The sequence below is a fragment of the Oryzias melastigma genome, linkage group LG6 (genome assembly GCF_002922805.2).
Source record: "Oryzias melastigma strain HK-1 linkage group LG6, ASM292280v2, whole genome shotgun sequence".
Lineage (NCBI taxonomy): Eukaryota > Metazoa > Chordata > Actinopteri > Beloniformes > Adrianichthyidae > Oryzias > Oryzias melastigma.
The window spans coordinates 18,909,519-18,927,548 of NC_050517.1; the positions used below are offsets into that span (position 1 = coordinate 18,909,519).

The 18,030-nt window shown below is 38.6% G+C and overlaps 1 protein-coding gene across 1 annotated transcript in view; it reads left to right on the plus strand.

The window, feature by feature from the left end:
- The first annotated feature begins 291 nt into the window (after positions 1–291).
- The window catches only part of tln2b (talin 2b), a 95,355-nt gene continuing 77,616 nt past the window's right edge, over positions 292–18,030 (plus strand). The window contains exon 1 of the mRNA XM_024281946.2: positions 292–456. The gene's annotated coding sequence lies outside the window, so the exon portion shown is untranslated. The remainder of the gene's footprint in view (positions 457–18,030) is intronic.

Genomic DNA, 18,030 nt, shown 5'->3' on the forward strand with positions numbered 1-18,030 from the left:
TGTGTGAACTGCATTGGTTGGATATTGGTTAATATAAGAACGTGACAGAGTGAACCCCACCCCACCCCCCACTTTAGTTATCCCTTAATTTTCCTCATTGATGGTTGATTTTCTGGCTTGCTGCAAAAAGCCAAAAGGAGTCAAAATCCCAAAGTGTACGTTCAGTGTCCGTGCGTAATTTGGAACGTTTTTGGAGAAAACAACCCTGTTTCTATTTGTTCTTTTTATTTTAATGAGGTGATATAATTGCAACCTGCTTCTCTGCGTCGACTAGATTTTCCCTCCTTGATTTTATTCTCATCCCTCTCCACTGTACAATAAACGAGGAGGGGCTTGGTGCCGTGGAGGAGGCAGGCTGGCTGGCTGGCTGGCAGGCAGGCTGTGCTGCTGACTCGAACGTGTCGCCTCGTCTGCATCCAAGTCAGCTCGCATGCTTCAACGGGCGACAGTCATCAGGTAGGTTTTGCGACATAATATTCTAATATTCTAGTTTCTGATGGCGCCGTTCGTGCCTCTCCCATAAAAAAGGGCTCGCTCCAAGGAGGCGTAGCGCTCGCTGTTGGCTCAGCACAAGCAAGAGAGCTGACAGCCTTTCTGTTCAACAATCTGCAGGCGAGATCTTCACGTGATGTTACTGGAGATGCTTTTATTTTCATCCAAACTCTCTCATCATCCCTGCTCTTTTCGATTTGACATCGATTGATTTTCTGGATCCGGCGCGTCATGACGAGACAAGTGTGCGTTATTTCCACCAATTACGCGCCCCTACTTTTCCTCCTTTTCCCCACATAATAAGGTAGCAGGATGGCTCTTGGATTGACCTACTTGTTTGCTGTTGTTGCTGCTGCTGCATTGTAAATGTTTAGGATTAGAGGCAGGGGGAAACGTGCAGTCGAGGCGGTCCAGCTTCAGCATCCTTGCGGCTCCTAATGCGCTACAGGAACTTGGACTTGACCTGAATGCTATCTGGATCGGCTCCACATCAAAGCAGACATCGACAGTGAGATTAGTGTGCATGCAGGGACGTGACCTCTGATGAAAAAATAAAAAATTATAAGAATGTGCTGCAAGGATGCTCATACTTTAAGCTTGCATGGCATGCTGTGGGTCACATTGGAGCGTCACTAAAAAATGAATATTGAATTTATTTATGGGAAAACCCATAAATACCTGTCTGCTTACAGAATACAATTCCCCATTCTCCATGATTCTTCTCATATTCCATATTATAGCCAATGAAGCAACTATAGATTGATATCAGCTTCATTTGTGGTTGCAGTAAGAAAGTGGGAAAAAATGACACTCCCCATTTTTATGAGGGGTTTCCCATCCAATCGTTTCAGTAACATTGAGAATTGTTGAAACCAGGGTGACCTGACTTACCTGTGTGATATAATTAGAAGCCTCATGCTGCCTCAGCATCACGCTGACAGCTGCCTCTCTGGATAGTGTTGTGCAGCTCTGACATGCTTAGGGCTTGATTCCAGCTGGGAGAGCCTAGCCTAAAAAGTCACTCCCTTGTGGTACAGTGAGGATGAGGGAGTGTGGCATTTAAACATCCACATATTTGCTGGTTGAGGAATTGTTTGTGGAGTTTTTGAAGCATCTGGATATTTAGGATTTTGATTTGTCGAACTTTTGTATTTGGATCTATTTGTCTAAATTTAAAATGTGGGGAAAAAGATAAAGATGCCTTCCTTCTTCATGGAATGTTTGCTATTTCTAAACAAATCTTAGTTTTATATGGAAGCTGTGCATTGATAGCTGGAGACATCAGGTTGTTAAAGTTTTTAGGTCTGCCTTAGCTGTGATAGATAGAGGCGAATTGCTCTGCCCTTGAGAAAGTACATTTAACTTTCAATTAAAACAATTAAAAAGAAACCCCTTCAGCCCCTTTGTTAAATTTCCAGCTTGTAACAAACACCCCAGTTAGAAATATCTCCAAATTAATGGAATCTGAAAAGATCACATAGGCCATATTTTTTAGACTATAAAACCTATTTTCTACTGTATCCGGAATAGTCCAGTCTGATATTTTGAGCGTTTCCATTGTAAAATGGACCCATTGAATGGTTCCAACCAGTACCTCTTGAGGAGCTGCAACTGTCCATTGAAAAATAAAACAGGAGGAGTCGGGTGGAGCCACTTTTGCCATGCGTTGATTGGCAGAAAGTGATGACGACACTAACAAGCGCCAGTTTAGTGCTAAGCTAGCATTTCTGTTTTTCTCTTTATGGCGCTATTCTTTTTAGTCGCCTTCAATCTTCTTTCAAACAACAAGCAGTAAAGCAAGAAAAAAAAGACAAGCTGCTGGATGACATCCACTGCTATTGCTTTTCTAGTCGTCGCACTACAACGACGCAATGAAACACTAGCGGTCTACACCACACATACAACGTGAAAACAAGCCACTCAGTAGGAGTGAAGCTTACCTGAGTGGAAACTCTCTCCAGAATCAACTGGTCCGTACGGTACTAGTTCTTACCTTACTGCTCAGTGGAAACGAGGCCTCTGTTGCAGCAACATAATGAAGAAGAAAAAAAAATAATGTAAGTCACTCTTTTAAGATAAATTTATTGCATAAAATATGAGAACAAGAATGGACATTTGCTCTTGAAAGGCAAATCATAATAATGGAGTAAATAATAATACTATCATAACACATTAATGCTTGTTTAGTTTCATAAAACACTTTAGTAAATTAACGCAAAATCAATGATTATTCCGAAAGCACAAGGAACATGCTAGCAAATCAACTAAGCTCTTTATATCATCTTAAATCACTTGAACTCTTCATCCTCTGTGTCACTTTGGAACAATTCTGCCAAAATGAACGGCACTTCTTCTTCTGCACTGTTGTCAGTAGCAAATACTGATACACACCTATAGTGCCCTCTCGTGGTAGTAGCTGGTTATTGAGTATAAGTCGCACCCCGGCCAAACTATGCAAAAAAAAAATAAAAACATTAGATATACTCCAAAAATGTGGGACTCAAAACTGCAACTTTGAGAGTATTTAGTTGCTTATGATACTAGTTGAATGTCTAGCAATTTGGCAAAATTCAGAAATCAAATGCAAAATATTTTTGAACGGACGTCAAACTTTTCAAATGATTAAAAGGTTCCATACCCGGATTATTAGTGTGCCAAATGCTCCACCTGTTATCCTGGGTTTTCCTGTGCTGGATACAAAAGAAAAGCCCCACAATGAGTTATTTACAATGTTCCTACTACACAGTAGATATAATTAGACTACAGGAGCACCAATGTCACAAGCTCACATGTGGCATGCAACTGCCGGAGGCAATGGAGTCTTTTATCACACCAAACACTATAGATGTGATTCACAAGATGTAAAATGTAATTTTTTTTTGTTTTTGCGTCAAGCTGAAAACATAATAAGCAGTGCAGTTCTTTATTAAAGTTCCGTGCTTTAATTTCCGAAGCTTTTGATATCTTTAATACTGCGGAGGCAATTAAAGCCAAGTGCAGTTCTAATGCTGCCTTTTTCCCTCTGAAGAGATTATTATTGCTGTTTAGCCTTCAAAAACTATCTCTCTTATACTTTTTTACAGGCTCTCTATGCCTAATAAATTTCAGTCAACTCAGGAACACGGGATTGCTCTGCACGGCATGCTTTTGTGAAATCAGTGTTGATTAGGTCAGTGTTTTGCAACCTCCAGAGAAATGTGTGATTCTCGCTCAGTTCCACTAATATTGCCATCAAGGTCATGCATTCCAGCGTTTGTCTTCTGAGCTATTAAATGTTCAGGAAAAGTAGAGCTGCTCATCAGAAAAAGTGATTTTCCTCTCAGCTGCTGCAGTTGCTCCGTCATCAGGAATTACAATCCAGGTTCGGAATTCCCCAGGAAACGTTTGGTTGCAGGGTGGGAAGAAAGGCCTTTGAGAGTCACTGGAGAGTGTGATTGTTGAGCCATATTTAATGCATGAGTGTGTAGGAGGTGGAAACTAAAACACACCCCATGCTGTCGCTGTGACCCAGCCTTTTTGTGCGTTAGCTGGTGAAATAGACGTAAGGTTTGCTCTCACCGCTGTCTGTGTGATCGCAGCCTCATTAGGTTCTGGCGTCCTTCCAGATCTGGTTCTATGGAGGAAATACTTCTATTGGCTGCCTGTCATTCTTAAAGTTCAAGCTATCAGTCTGATCATGAAATCTTGTGTTTTTAGGTTTTCAGATGATTAATGCAGAAAAAATGGGAAATATGTTCAACATTTTTGTAACAACAAGGAGGTGACTTTGCTCTTTTAAATTAATATATTAGAAAAAAAATTGGGTTAATAAGTAACTTTTGTACAGAAATGTAACAAAATTTTGGTACACTTGTAAGAACATTTTTTTTAGCTGATCTAATCAAGGCGAGGACTGTCGCGGACAGGTTGAGGAGGGGACACCCGGAAGCCCAACAGCCGATGCCGTACTGTACATGTGCTCTGAAAGTCATGCAACTGTGCCAGTGATGCGTAAGCAGGCTCCAGAAGTAGGTCAGAAAATGCTGGCATGGTGGTTCAGGTCAGTAGCTGTAGCGCAGCCTGTGGCACTTCTTGTCAGGGGGGTTAAATGAGATTCAAGTTGGAAGCTGTGGACAAACGCACAGTCCCAAATGGGATGGTTGCTATATAAAAACGGGTGTCTTTTAAGCCTGTCCAAGCACCAGGTGTTAACATGAATTGCTGGCCTACATGTTGCTGCTTGACTGTTTTTACTGGTAAATATCATCAAAAACAAAATCCAAACCCCTTCTTGGCTCGTCTTACTGAGTTAGTGTATTTCATGGTATTCATTTGTAGTGGTTGAACGGTTCATTTTGACAACATGCTCTTCAGTGATAAAATCATGTGATACATCAGCAAAACATCATGTGACAAATTTATCTTCTCTAACAAATAACTGTACCCTTAGATTTTTAAAGACCCACTCTGATGAAAATGGTGTTATTGGTGTGACTTCAAAAATAAAGAAAATGAAGCTTAAACTTTGATTTCTAAGTATATATTTATTTAACCCTAAAAAGGCCACTACATGAAAGAATTAACAGAAAATTTAATTTTTTTAATGATATTTAAATATCAATCATGATACAATGGGTAACTTGGCAAGTTTTTGCTGAGCACAATGATGCAAAAATATTGTTCAGTTAAAAAAGCGCCTTATTTAGCGATTGCTCCACACATTTTTAACATGGTGGAACATTATAAAAATTAATTATATACAAATTTAGCATTTTTTCAATACAGCAGGTATTCATTTAGAAAATAGAATAACAATAGACTGAGTTACTCTCAATTTAAAGTGTTAAAAATTAGCTAAACTCTTTCCTGCCAAAAATGTTTTTGAGATGGAGGCAGCCATTTTGAATTGAGCAGGGAAAATGTTTCAACTGCCCCTAGTGGAAGGATAATGAACTGCAGGGCAGAATACAAGTCATAAGTTTTTTAGGGAAAGTTTTGATGTAATGAGATTGGGGTCTCAGAATTACTTGTATCAAATATGACACAAATGGATATATATTAGGGGTGTGTATCTTGTATCTCACACGATTCAATACTCAGCTCGATACACGAACCACAAATCGATCCTTAAAGGTTCAACTAACTTTTAGGCAATAGGATACAGTTCGATTCTTTGACCAAAAATGCTAAAATCTAGATATTTCTAAGTCATATGGCATTTAAAGCTATAAATAAGGATGCATGGCATTTGACAGAGAAACTTATTCAGGTATTCGTACAAAGCAAGTTTATGATTTGACATCTTCTTGTTTGCATCACATGTAAATAAAAAGACAAAGACAGTAGAAAAAAACAGAGAGAGAAACTGCAGTTTGCTAGAAATCAATTATTTACTTCTTGATTGATTTTAGATCTTTTAACCAAAATAATCTTGTTCATATCTGTGGTTTTCAATGCAGTTGCTCGATCAATTTTTGATATCTATTTTTTTACATTCCTTACCGATACTGCTGGTACTCCCACTGCTGATCGAAGTTTTAATACATATCTAATATCTTTTACATCTCCATTATATAGGGTTCAATCATTGTGAATCAGGAGCAAAGGAAAATATGCTATTTGAAAAAAAAATCATTTTTAAAAATGTCCTGTGCGCACCACAAGGTCCCTGCTCTGCTCCATTTGGATGCATCAACGTGTAGACAACTAGATCCCTGTATGTCTTTGTTTTCCTCGTCCTATCTGGCTCAAAACTGTAGGCTGAATAGCTTCACTATTGCTCGCCATTTTTGTTACACTGATGATGTTAGCGAGGGGTTTTGAGGGGCTGTAAGCTAGCAGGAGAGTGTGTGGCAATAGGAACAGCCCTGCCCACAACCCAGAGGTAAATATCTCCCAAACTAACGCAACTCTGCAGAAACTATTGCCTAGAAAACAACACTGTTCTTTTTTAAAACATTTGGTCTAAAAATAGATCCAAATATAATCTTGTATATCTCTTAGGAGTGAATTTGGTCAAATTTATGTTTGACATTTGAGTAATTGGAGGATCCACTACTTTAGAGGGTTTTTGTCAGACTAATTTCCGCTGCTTTTATGAGTTAAAAAGCCACTTCAGGTGGCTTCTTGCTAGTGTTGTCTTTGTTAAGTTTGAATGGTTTTTATGCACCAGGTGAATAGTCACCTTGTTGTAACCTGCCCAGCTTTTCTCTGCTCTATTGTAAGCACACTGAGCTCGCTCGGAGCATCTCCTGTCAGTTAATATTTAATTGTGAGGAAAGCATTTGAAGTGACACTCAAAAGAACATCACAAGGTCTTCCGTAATGACTTTCCTCCAAGAGCATACTGGATGAAAACTGTGGAACTATTGTCCTGCTTCTGGGAATGTTGGTGCAGAAAAGCCTGTTAGAATATTCTGCAAGTCTCTGATGTTTCGGCCTCCCTTCAGAGTGTGCTGAGTGTGTATATTACAGGCAGGGAGGTCTTTTAAGAACACCGCAGGAGGCAGAGGTCATTTTCAGTGGGTTAGAGAGCGCCATCCAGTTTCTGCCATTATTGATTTGTTACAATACAATTTTAGACTCAAAGCAAAATCATTCTGCTAAGGGTCCAGTGATGTAAAGATGCTTTACACAATTATATGATGACTCACTTCCAGATAAAGAAAACGTTTGAGGGCAGGCTTTTAACTGTTTGATGCCAAACTGAAAATCTGCCCGGCTTCTCTGTGGTGCCAAAGATACAATAGAGCGTGTAAATATCAGAGGCACTGAAAGCAAGTGCAGGTGCAGGTGAATTAAGGGGAAATTTGAAAACGCAGCAAGAGTCTGGAGAGGTAATTCACATCAGATGCAGACAATCAAGACCCGAGTGGAGATGACTCATAAGCAGAAATCACAACAGCTGAAACTTCTTGCGTGCTGAAAGAGCTGAGACGTAATGTAAATTACTTTATATTGCTGTTGAATGGAATTGTTGATGCTAAAGAAGGTTTTGGATCAGTGTCAGATCTTTTTGCGCGTGCTGCTGTCAGACTTTCTCTGTGATGCTCCCAGAGGGAAAAGGACTCCCTGCCTGAAGAGAAGCTGAAATTGCTGCCGTCCTGCACCGCTCCTCGACAGACTGCGAGTACTGCTTACCAGGCAGAACTCCTACCCCGCCCCCCTCCCCCTCACCCTGCCTCCTCTGTCTCTGGGCTCAGGGTCATGTTGTGTTGTGATGTCAGGAGTCCACCTCTGCTCAAAGAAACGCGTACACGCTCATCAGAATTATTGCGCCCGGCAGAAGTGCATTTAGGAGCTGCAGGCGGCTTGATTGTGTTTCCTTGGACCTCTGCGGTGTGTGTGTGTGTGCAGATCATCAACATTGCAGTGACCTTGTCGTCAGTGAAGGCAGCATCTAGAATTACAATCGCTGCTCAAATTCTGAAGAAAAGGTCGACTCAGGATTACCTGTTCCCTGTAAGGATATGAATTGTGCATAAAGCTTTGACTTTATTGTTTCTGCATGTGCAGCTGTTGTCATAGGGGCACATAAAAATATATATCATGAAAAAGCTCAAGTTTTTTTGTTAGTCTTTAAGTTTATTTAAGTGAATCTCATGTTATATAGGATCAGGGGCGGAGTTACAGGGAAATCTTTTGCTGCACACTTTTTTAAGTTAAAAGGTGTCTCAAAAATAACAAAAGCAACTTTTTTAAATGATTTAAAAACAATATTCATGATCAAATTTTTATAAATGTGTATTTTTGATCCTTTCATTTGTCTTGGCCTTCCACTCTGCTGTTTTTATTTGCTACCCTTCCCCCCATATAAAGTGTTCTGGCTCCGCCCTGTTACACATACACTTTTTTTATTTTTTTATTTTTATGATTATGACCAATAACAATTTTAAAAACTGTTATTTTACACTATATATATATATATCATCTGTAAATTGGAAAAACTTTGTGTTGCTTGTGTGTGTTAAACTTTAACTATCAGTTATTGGAAACTGCCAACATACACTGTAAAATAGCACCTCTTGGCAAAAAAGAAAAAGGAAAAAAAATCCCACATTCCATCTCCCTGCTTCAGTATAGCTTTACACATTATTGCTGTTGCTCTTAAAACCCAGTGCTTACTAAGGACAGAATATTTTCTCTAATTACCACCGGGGGTTTCACTAACCGTCATCAATAATGCACGTTTTGTGGCCTGTTATTAATCCTGCTTAAATATCCTTTTCTTTCTTAGGAACCACCCAACAGTCAGACATGCAAGGATCTGCATCATTTCAGCACATCTCTGCTCTCCTGTTGTCACAGCTGTGCCACTTTGACATAAGCGCTAGTCAAACACAGTTTTAGCGATCAAACTGTAAATGTCGAAAAATAACACCAGGCTCCTTAGATTATTTTTTGTGCCATCTCGTTCCCCCTTGTGCGTTTCTGGTAAACCTGTCTCGCTAAAGGAGGAAGGTCCTGGTTCCCAAAAATCAATCAAAATCAAAGCAGGCATGCACAGTATTTATAATAGGATTCACAACAGAGACATCAGACTGAATGTAATCACTTTCTTTGCTAACTGAGTTTTAATTAAAGAAATATGCTGTCACAACACTGGGTGTAAGAGACCATAAAATGCTGCATTATGTTGCAACAAAGCTGTCAACAACTTATGCAGCTCCTAACAGAGACTGATTTTTGCTCCAATGCAAGGGTGTTTACTTTTGTAGTAATGACCAGTGTCTCGCCTCCTTTACCCTCTGTCTCCTCCTCAACTCCTCTGCTAACATGGGAATGAGAAGTTGAGGAAAAGGAGATAAATCGATGGATGGGCAAACAGAAAGACCTTTGCTGATTTTAATAACTGCAATTCTGTGACATTTACTTATTTCGTTATTAGCTTTTGAGGACAAAAATGGTAAAAGTTACCTTTCATTTTTCCTAGATTTTACTTAAAATTTTCAAAATAAATGTTATCTTTGTTTTAGACTGATTGGCAGAGATGATCGCAAGTCCTGTTAAATCCAAGTCAATTCTTCAGCAGTCAAGTCAATAAAAATCTTAAGCCTTAGACAAAGACTCTGGGATGAAGACTCTTTGACGTAGACTATGAGACATAGACTCTGGAATTTAGACTCTGAGACATAGACTCTTGGACATAACCTCTGAGATGTACACTCTGGCACATAAACTCTGGGACCTAGACTACTCTGGGACGTAGAATTTGGGACATATAATCTGAAACGTAGACTCTGGGAAGTAGATTCTGGGATGTAGACTCTGAAACATGGACTTTGGGACATAGACCATTGGACGTAGACTTTGGAATGTAGACTCTGGGATTTAGACGCTGGGTTGTAGTTTCTGAAACGTAGACTCTGGGACATAGACCATTATGTAGACTTTGGAATGTAGACTCTGAAACGTAGACTTTGGGATTTAGAAGACTGGGTTGTAGACTCTGGAACCTAGACTCTAAAACAGGGGTATTCAAGTCCAGGCCTCGAGGGCCGGTGTCCTACATGTTTTCCAACCAACCTTCCATTGAAGCTCCTTATTGGCTGCTAATTTCCAGGATCAGGTATGTTTAGCCAATAAGGAGCTTCAATGGAAGGTTGGTTGGAAAACATGTAGGACACCGGCCCTCGAGGCCTGTACTTGAATACCCCTGCTCTAAAACGTAGACTCTGGGACCTAGACTCTAGGATGTAGACTCTGGGACGTAGACTCTGGGATGTTGACATCATGAGGTAGACTCCGGGACGTAGACTCTAGGACGTAGACTCTGGGTTGTAGACTCTAGGATGTAGACTGTAGGACGTAGACTGTGGGATGTTGACATCATGAGGTAGACTCCGGGACGTAGACTGTAGGACGTAGACTGTGGGTTGTAGACTCTAGGATGTAGACTGTAGGACGTAGACTGTGGGTTGTAGACTCTGAGACATAGACACTAGGATGTAGACTCTAGGACGTAGACTGTGGGATTTGGACTCTAGGATGTAGACTCTAGGATGTAGACCCTAGGACGAAGACTCTGGGATGTAGAGTCTGGGATGTAGACTCTGAATGTAGACTCTGAGACAGACTCTGGGATGTAGACTCTGGGAAATAGGCACAAGTTTAGGAACAAAAAAAAAAGACTAGTAATACAGGAAGGAAGATTCAGACTTTATGGTTGTTATTCTGGAATATGGAGAAAATGGCCATGGAGATTAGTAGAGGGAGTTGAATGATGAAACTGCCTATAGGACTGACAATGTTCTGGCAAAGATTGAGCCAGCATTTATAGGAAGGGGAGGGGTGCAGGAATAAGGGGAAAGTCAGCAACAGCCCTTCAGCCCTGACATCAACGTAAGGAGATCTTTTATCTTTAGACCTGACAGTGATGTATCAGAGATAAGAAAGAATAAGAATAAACTAATGAACATTGTTCATTCTGAAGTCAAATCTCAATTATCTACATTTAAGACTCAAATGCAACTCAAGTCTGAGGTAACTCCAAGTTCCAACCTCTCCGAAATAGTATTTTTTTTTATTTCTAATATTATGTATTTTTACATTAAACATTGTAAGATAGATAAATATGTTGGACATTAATTCACTCTAATCTTTTTAGTCCGTATTCTGGCAAAACTGCCTCTTCCCATTGAGACTCTGGGAGTTTACTAAGGATTCATTCATCAAATGGGCATTTTACACTTCACCACCACCGTATCTTAGCAAAGGGTTATCGTCAAAGATCAGACCTACACAGGAGGTTATATGTAGTTTATCAGAGAGCGTGTGTTATATGTTCTAGATAACACTCACAGATTGGTTTAAAGTTGTTCACGAAAACATTTTTTTTTCAGATAGACCTAAGAGACATAAAAATATCCAATCTATTACAAGTATTTGGTGGCATTTTCTTTTCTTCTACTCATTTGATTGAATTATTTTTTGTATTTTATGTATTTTATTGCTTTTTAATTTCATGCTGTTATTTTTTTTAATTTTATTTTTAATCTGCTCAATTTTGAAGTTTATTTTTGTCTCTCTTTTACCCTGATGGCACTGTAAATACTATAGCTTTAGAAATTAAGATTGATTGATTAATTCATTCATTCATTCATTAATTGCTTCAGGTTTATAAAACATGAGTGCAGGTTCTCACCTTTAAATAAAATTTTTCTGAAAATAATATTAGTATTTTGCAATGACACTTGGTAGTTACTGCCATAATACAAGGTGTGATTTTACTGAAATGGTAAACTTTTTCAACTGAAGGAATTGAAGAAGAGAACAAACAAATAAACCTCAAACCATCTCGACTTTTTCAGATGGTAGGAAAATATAAACTCAAAAGTGTCTCAATGTCTTAACGTGTAAACTAACAGATGGTTGAGAAGACAGTAATTAAAAAAAACATATTATGACACTTTTTAAGAGTCTTAATTGCTAAACGCTGTAGCTTCAAATTCATATTTACATTTAATTAATCTTCAATACTATCATGCTACCATTTAGAAGTTGAAATGAGCCATCTGCATAATAATCCTGTTTATTAATTAGGAAAGCATCCATTTGATCCAACAGATTTGTTGTTAAAAATCTTGGTTGTAGAGACTTTATTAGTCAAATGCCACATGAAGCCTTATTTGATTTGATGGCACAATTCCTGCAGTGAATGGAGAGATTTGAATTCAAGTCATGCTTTTATATGTGAGATCCTGACGTTTCACACTGTAAACATGTTTGTCTGTATTCCGTTGTCTCGTCTGGATTGAGAGCTGAATAGAAATGTTTACTCTGCCTGGTGGATTCAATGTATGGCGGGTCACAGCTGATGATTGCTTTGATTTTCAACACATTAGGTTTTGTATTTTGAGCGCCTGTATATTGGCCCTTTTGCCAAAGCAAATCCCTTTAATTTATGCTGTTAATTTTTTCTAGTTTCTGATTTTTATACTGCTCCAATTCATACTATTTTGATACAATTTTACATTTTTAATGATTTTAGCACCACTTACAAATGTAAAGTTCTCTTAAAACGTTGCAGATCTTGTGTCGTTTGACTTTTACAGCAGGAAAGGAAAATAATCTAATTGAGTCTGAGCTGCTCTGTTAGAGATCTGAGATTCGCTGTGTTGTGTTGGTATGCTGTTGTTTCTCCATCATAGCAGACAAAGGTCCCCTCTGTGGTGGAGTCACACTGATAGAGTGAGTGATGAAATGACAAAGATAGAAGAGTGTAGCTATTTTCTTCCTCTTTTTTTCATTCTTTTTTTATGACTTCTTAAGCTGTTTTTACTCTTTCCTGATAAGATCAGTTGTTATCAGCATCCTAGCAGCTACAGAAACCTTCATTTAGTCAGAATGTAAAGAAAAAATAATTTAATAAATGTCTATGTATAAAAATGACCTCACAAAATCTATTTTTTTAAATTAATTAAAAATAATAGGAGTTATCTCTGATCAAGAGCTGGAACTTCTTTTTATCATTGCAAGACTTTCTTCTTGTGTAGTAAAATTTTGATTGCAACTTGTGAAGGATTCAGAAAACAATCAAACAAGTCAGAATTCTGAATAAGAACAAATACAAAAATATATATATATATATTTAAGTATATTTTTTGCATGAATAAACTGTTAATTATTAACAGTTTTCTTTGCCAAAATACCAAAACGTTACATACTCGTCAAAATGTAAAAAGATTAAATGTAACTTCCCCAGCCTCCACCAATAGCCTCAAAAGTGTATATTTTTTAAAATCATCACTATAATTGATTTTTTTTCAGTAGATTTATCAATTATTGACCTGATTATACAATATCTGCTTTTTTATGCTTTATGATCGAACACTACCCACTACCCACTCGAACTACCCATCTAGTCCAAGCAGTTTTTATTGAGACTGACACTTTTCTTATTTCAATATAAGGCTAAAATAATACTTCTAAAAAATGCAAGTCACTTTTTACTGGCCTCACCCATTTGTAGTCAGATTTTTAGGTTTATGTTTAGTTAAGCTAGAAGGATTTGGGAATTTAAGTCTAAAATTGTGTGTAGGTACATTCTGTAGTGAGAATTGGGTAAGCATAATGAAATTTGTGCTGGATCTGGTTTAAGTCAGTTCTTAAATCACCTGATTACATTATAAAGCAAATAATATAAATATTATTTTACATTTGGCTACATTTTTCAGCGAATCTAAAACAAAAATTGGCTGTTTTATATATGTTTGAGTGTGTACTTTGCACTAGTTTAAGTGACAGTGTAATATTGGATGCCAGAGGACAGTGTGCCAACACATAAATTGTGTAGTGTTTAAAGATACGTGCCCAGCCTTTTCACTTTGTCTCCTCAACTGACTCACATAAAAACATTCATTGTACTTGACTCGCAGCAGCTGTTGGCTGAAGGAGAGCAAGATGTCAAACTACGCAAAGTGAGGCGTCTCAGGTCAGGTATCCCGTTAGTATAAAAAAAGGAAAAACAAAATGAACAATTTTGGTAATTTATTTAAATAAATGGGCAAAATTCTATTGCTGTTTACTTCTCTAGATTTCGATTGAGCTCCACTTGCAGTGATGGACAAATAATATTTTTCTAAATATGTACTGTTGTCTTTAAAAAGATTAAGTACTTTTTTCACTTTTCACACTGTGTCATCTCATTTTATTTTTGTCAATATTTTGCAAAATATTAAATACAAACCAATTGATCAATCTTAAAGCTTAGAGTTTTTTAAACTCAGCATTTTTCCAGTGTTTTATCCCACCACCATATTTTTTGCAATTTCTGCATATATTTTTATAGATGAAACAGACATTATGATTATGTTGTAGGTTATTTTCTGTGCTACCTGATCAATAAGCCAAAAAAAAGCAAGCTAATTATGAGTAATTATGGATAATCTTTAGAAATGTAATCATGACATGTGCAGCTTCCTCTCCATTAATTACATACATGTCATTGCATGCAGGAAATAATTATAGTTATTTAATGTTGTAACAGGTGCAGGAGACTCCAAAAATAGCATGCCTGTTTTTTATAAGACAGTAATTCATTCAGCTTCTTCTACACTGATGAAACAATTGTTTAAGTTAAGACTTAGCTTAAACATATCATAGAAAACTATCTCTTTTTGCTGCTATGTAACCATAAATTCAACAAATTTGAGCTATTGCACATAACTGAAGAAAAAAAACTTCATGAAGTAGAATCTGATAAATGTATCAGATCCTGACAGTTTGTTCTTACGTGTATACCATTGATTGTATATGAGAACTGGACAGAGTGAGTGTGACATCACCCATAGAAAATGACTCACGGCCAGCTTCAAAGAAATAAAGTCAATTCAGTTGCCTTTTTTTGTGGTATGGATATTGCCATGTTAGAACCAGAAATAGTTAATAAGCAATTATTGGTCAGAGTCGGTCTGACATCTCAATGGTAACCACCCTCACCAATCAGGAGTGAGCTTGTTGGAGCGCCACCTCCCTCCCCCAATTAACAGCAGAACACATGAAATATGTCAATCAAAGGTTACACATGTTTGAGGTGGGAAGCCAGCAGGCACCACATACTTTTATTGAGCCAACTGATGAATAATTAAAAATCATACATTTTGAAATTAGAATGAGCAAGAACGTAAAAAACAGCATTTCCCTGTGGAGGTGGTGTCACAGAACAGGAAGACAGCTGGTTCCAATTGCAGCAGGTTTATTAACACTGCTAAAAGTCCACTAATCCATATCAGGGTCAGGCGGTCAGCAATGAGAATGGGAGCATCAGAGAGCAACCAGATTGGTCAGGGTCCAGACAAGGGTCGGGGCAGGCGCCAAGAAAGCAGAATCGAAGATGTAGCAGGATCAGGTGAACAGGAGATCAGGTCAGGAAGAAATGCTCAGTATGCTGGCTGAGTGGCACAAACAATACTTCGCACTGAGTGAGGCTTTGAGCGGTGCCAAAGTGTCCTGTGGGTGATTGGCAAATGAGAGTCAGCTGAGCAGCATCCAGGAACTGTGGGCTGGGGTTTCTGGGAGATGAAGTGCATTCAGTACTCTGGAGACTGCTCCCACCAGTAACCAGAGGAGGAGACAGAGTGCTGACTCTGGGAGTGATTGTGTGTCCTGTTATAGATTGGCAAAATGTCCAGGGTGTAACCCGCCTTTGCCCAACAGTAGCCGGGACAGGCTCCCGAAACTCAGTGGATGCATGGGTGGATAGAAAGAAAAACAAGTGGCAGAGCAAGAATGGTTATTCTGACAAATATAATGACTGAATAATAGCTGTTTATTTCTCAATAGAAGTCTGTGGTGTTTTGGCTTCTTGGAACCAGCGGGTACTTCCTGTTTGGAAAGCGAAGGGAGAGGGGTCACTTCCAGTTCTCATATAGTCTATGGTGTACTGTGGACTCATAAAAAATGAAGGGATTGGGTGGGTTCTGAATGATCTGCCCATTGCAAGGTTGTTGAGTAGATCAACAAGGACGCTGTGTCTGACATAGTCTGTACTTTGAATAGGTGTCTAGATCATGACATAATTGCTTTTAAAAAGGCACACTTCAGAGGACATTTTTATGTGAAATGACCCTGCCTTTATATTGAAAAGGCATGCATTCTCCATTCTCACCAGAAACACTCATTGTGTCGTATTTCTATGTGCAACGCAGAAAAACACTTATCTGAAAGTTTCATTCTCTCAAATGGAGTAACATGAATAAATGAGCTAAACATCTATAGCAGGAAAATAAACAAAAATGTAAGTTTTTTGCCATCCTTCCCATCTGCTCAGTCCAGCCTGTAGCAGCTGTTTGCTTCTATCTATTGAGTCTTCAGTTTTCACTGACATATAGATTGAAAGGCCCTCAGCTAATGGAGGGCTGTTGCCCACCCGCAGTGGACATGCTACGCCTGCAAGGCTATACCCCTGAGATGACGCTGTCTTCTCTCCAATCTGGATGGAACGGTGTCAGATAACTTTGTTAGGTATGCGTGCCTGCTTGGGGTCAAGAGTCATGGTGGTTTCTAATGACCCCAACTGCCTGTCCTCCCTTTGAAAACGACATGAGGTGTCTGGTTTGATCCTCTAGGCTTCAGGTAATTCTTCATTTCCGCTGTTTGGCTTCTGCTGTGTCTCTTTCATTAGCTATGCTTTCTGGCCTTTTCATAATCCAAAATCAAATGTACTGCTGCCACATGCGGGATTATTGATGCCGTTATTTAATGACTGTCAGGATCTCTAGCGTTTATTTGTGATATATGGTCTGCGTGAAGAGCTCATACTGGGAAACATGCACTATATTTACAGCTTGATTTGATTCCTCTCTGCCTTGGAAAAGGCTGTCATAAATTACAGGAATCTCATGGAGGGAAGCACTGTTAAGCTTTATAAATCCCCTGCTGGGAGGAGGGACAAAGAGACAGTGGAGGAGGCTGTGCTCTGAAGGGCCGATCTGTATGCAAGTTCAGTGGGAGACGGCATCCTCGACTCATGGCCCAAGCTTTGAGTTATCCCTTTGAATGTGGCCGGTTTGCTGTAAGGTGGTTTATTCCGCTCTACGTTAGCCTTAGCCTTAATGTTTTTTTTTTAAGTTTTTCTTTAAGGTTGATCTAATTTATGAGTAAGAACAGGGGTTAGAAAAGATTTGCTCTTTCAGTCCTAAATCAGGTGAAATTTTCTATATTTGCAACCGGCAGCCTGATGTGCAGCAAGCGTTTCCTGTGCCTACAGTCGGCTCACATATCCCATTCGCTAGATGGATATGTCTACCCTGCTTTACAGCAGAATCCCAGGACTAACCGAATTACACATGCTCCTTCTTAGCTTCTCATTCCCCTGAGATCGTGCAACTAATCATTCAGAATCTGTGCTTTGAGTGTGTTCTTATGAGAGAGCCTCTGAGATTCATTTTCTATCTGTAACATCTAACTTTTAAATGTAATAAGATCTTATAAAAGGTATTTAACCTACTAGCCTCTGGATCATTTACCTTTTTAATGACTTGATGGTCTCTGCTGCAAAACACACAAAACTTAAAAACAAGGGCCTAGAATCGTATTTTCCGTACAATAAGGTGCACCATCAATATAATAGTCGATTTTCAAATTAATCCTATAGATAAGGCGTATGGAATTATATGGAACATTAATGGAGATAAATAAGTCAGAGATAAGTCTGTAAGTCAGACTTCATTAACTTTATACACAGTAATTCCAGAACTTGTTAGTAACACACGACACGTTAGCCCCATTAGCATATTCATAACATCTGTAACTCGGTCCCTTTTTAGCAACATGTAAAGAAAAAAGCAGACCGATAAAACAAATGTTACAGTGACTTTGCTAACTCAACCTTTTAGTAAAGTGTAAAGAAAACAAAGTCTGAGACCTCTACACGTTAGTCACGTTAGCTACATTAGCTCCGTTAGCGTATTCACAATAACTGTAACTCTCAACTTTGTTTGTAAATCATGAAAAATAAGACTGATACAGTTAAAAAAAAACATCAATGTGACTATGCTTACTCCTAACCTTGTTATTAACGTAAAATTACACAGTCCGACACTGCTACACGTTAGCCAC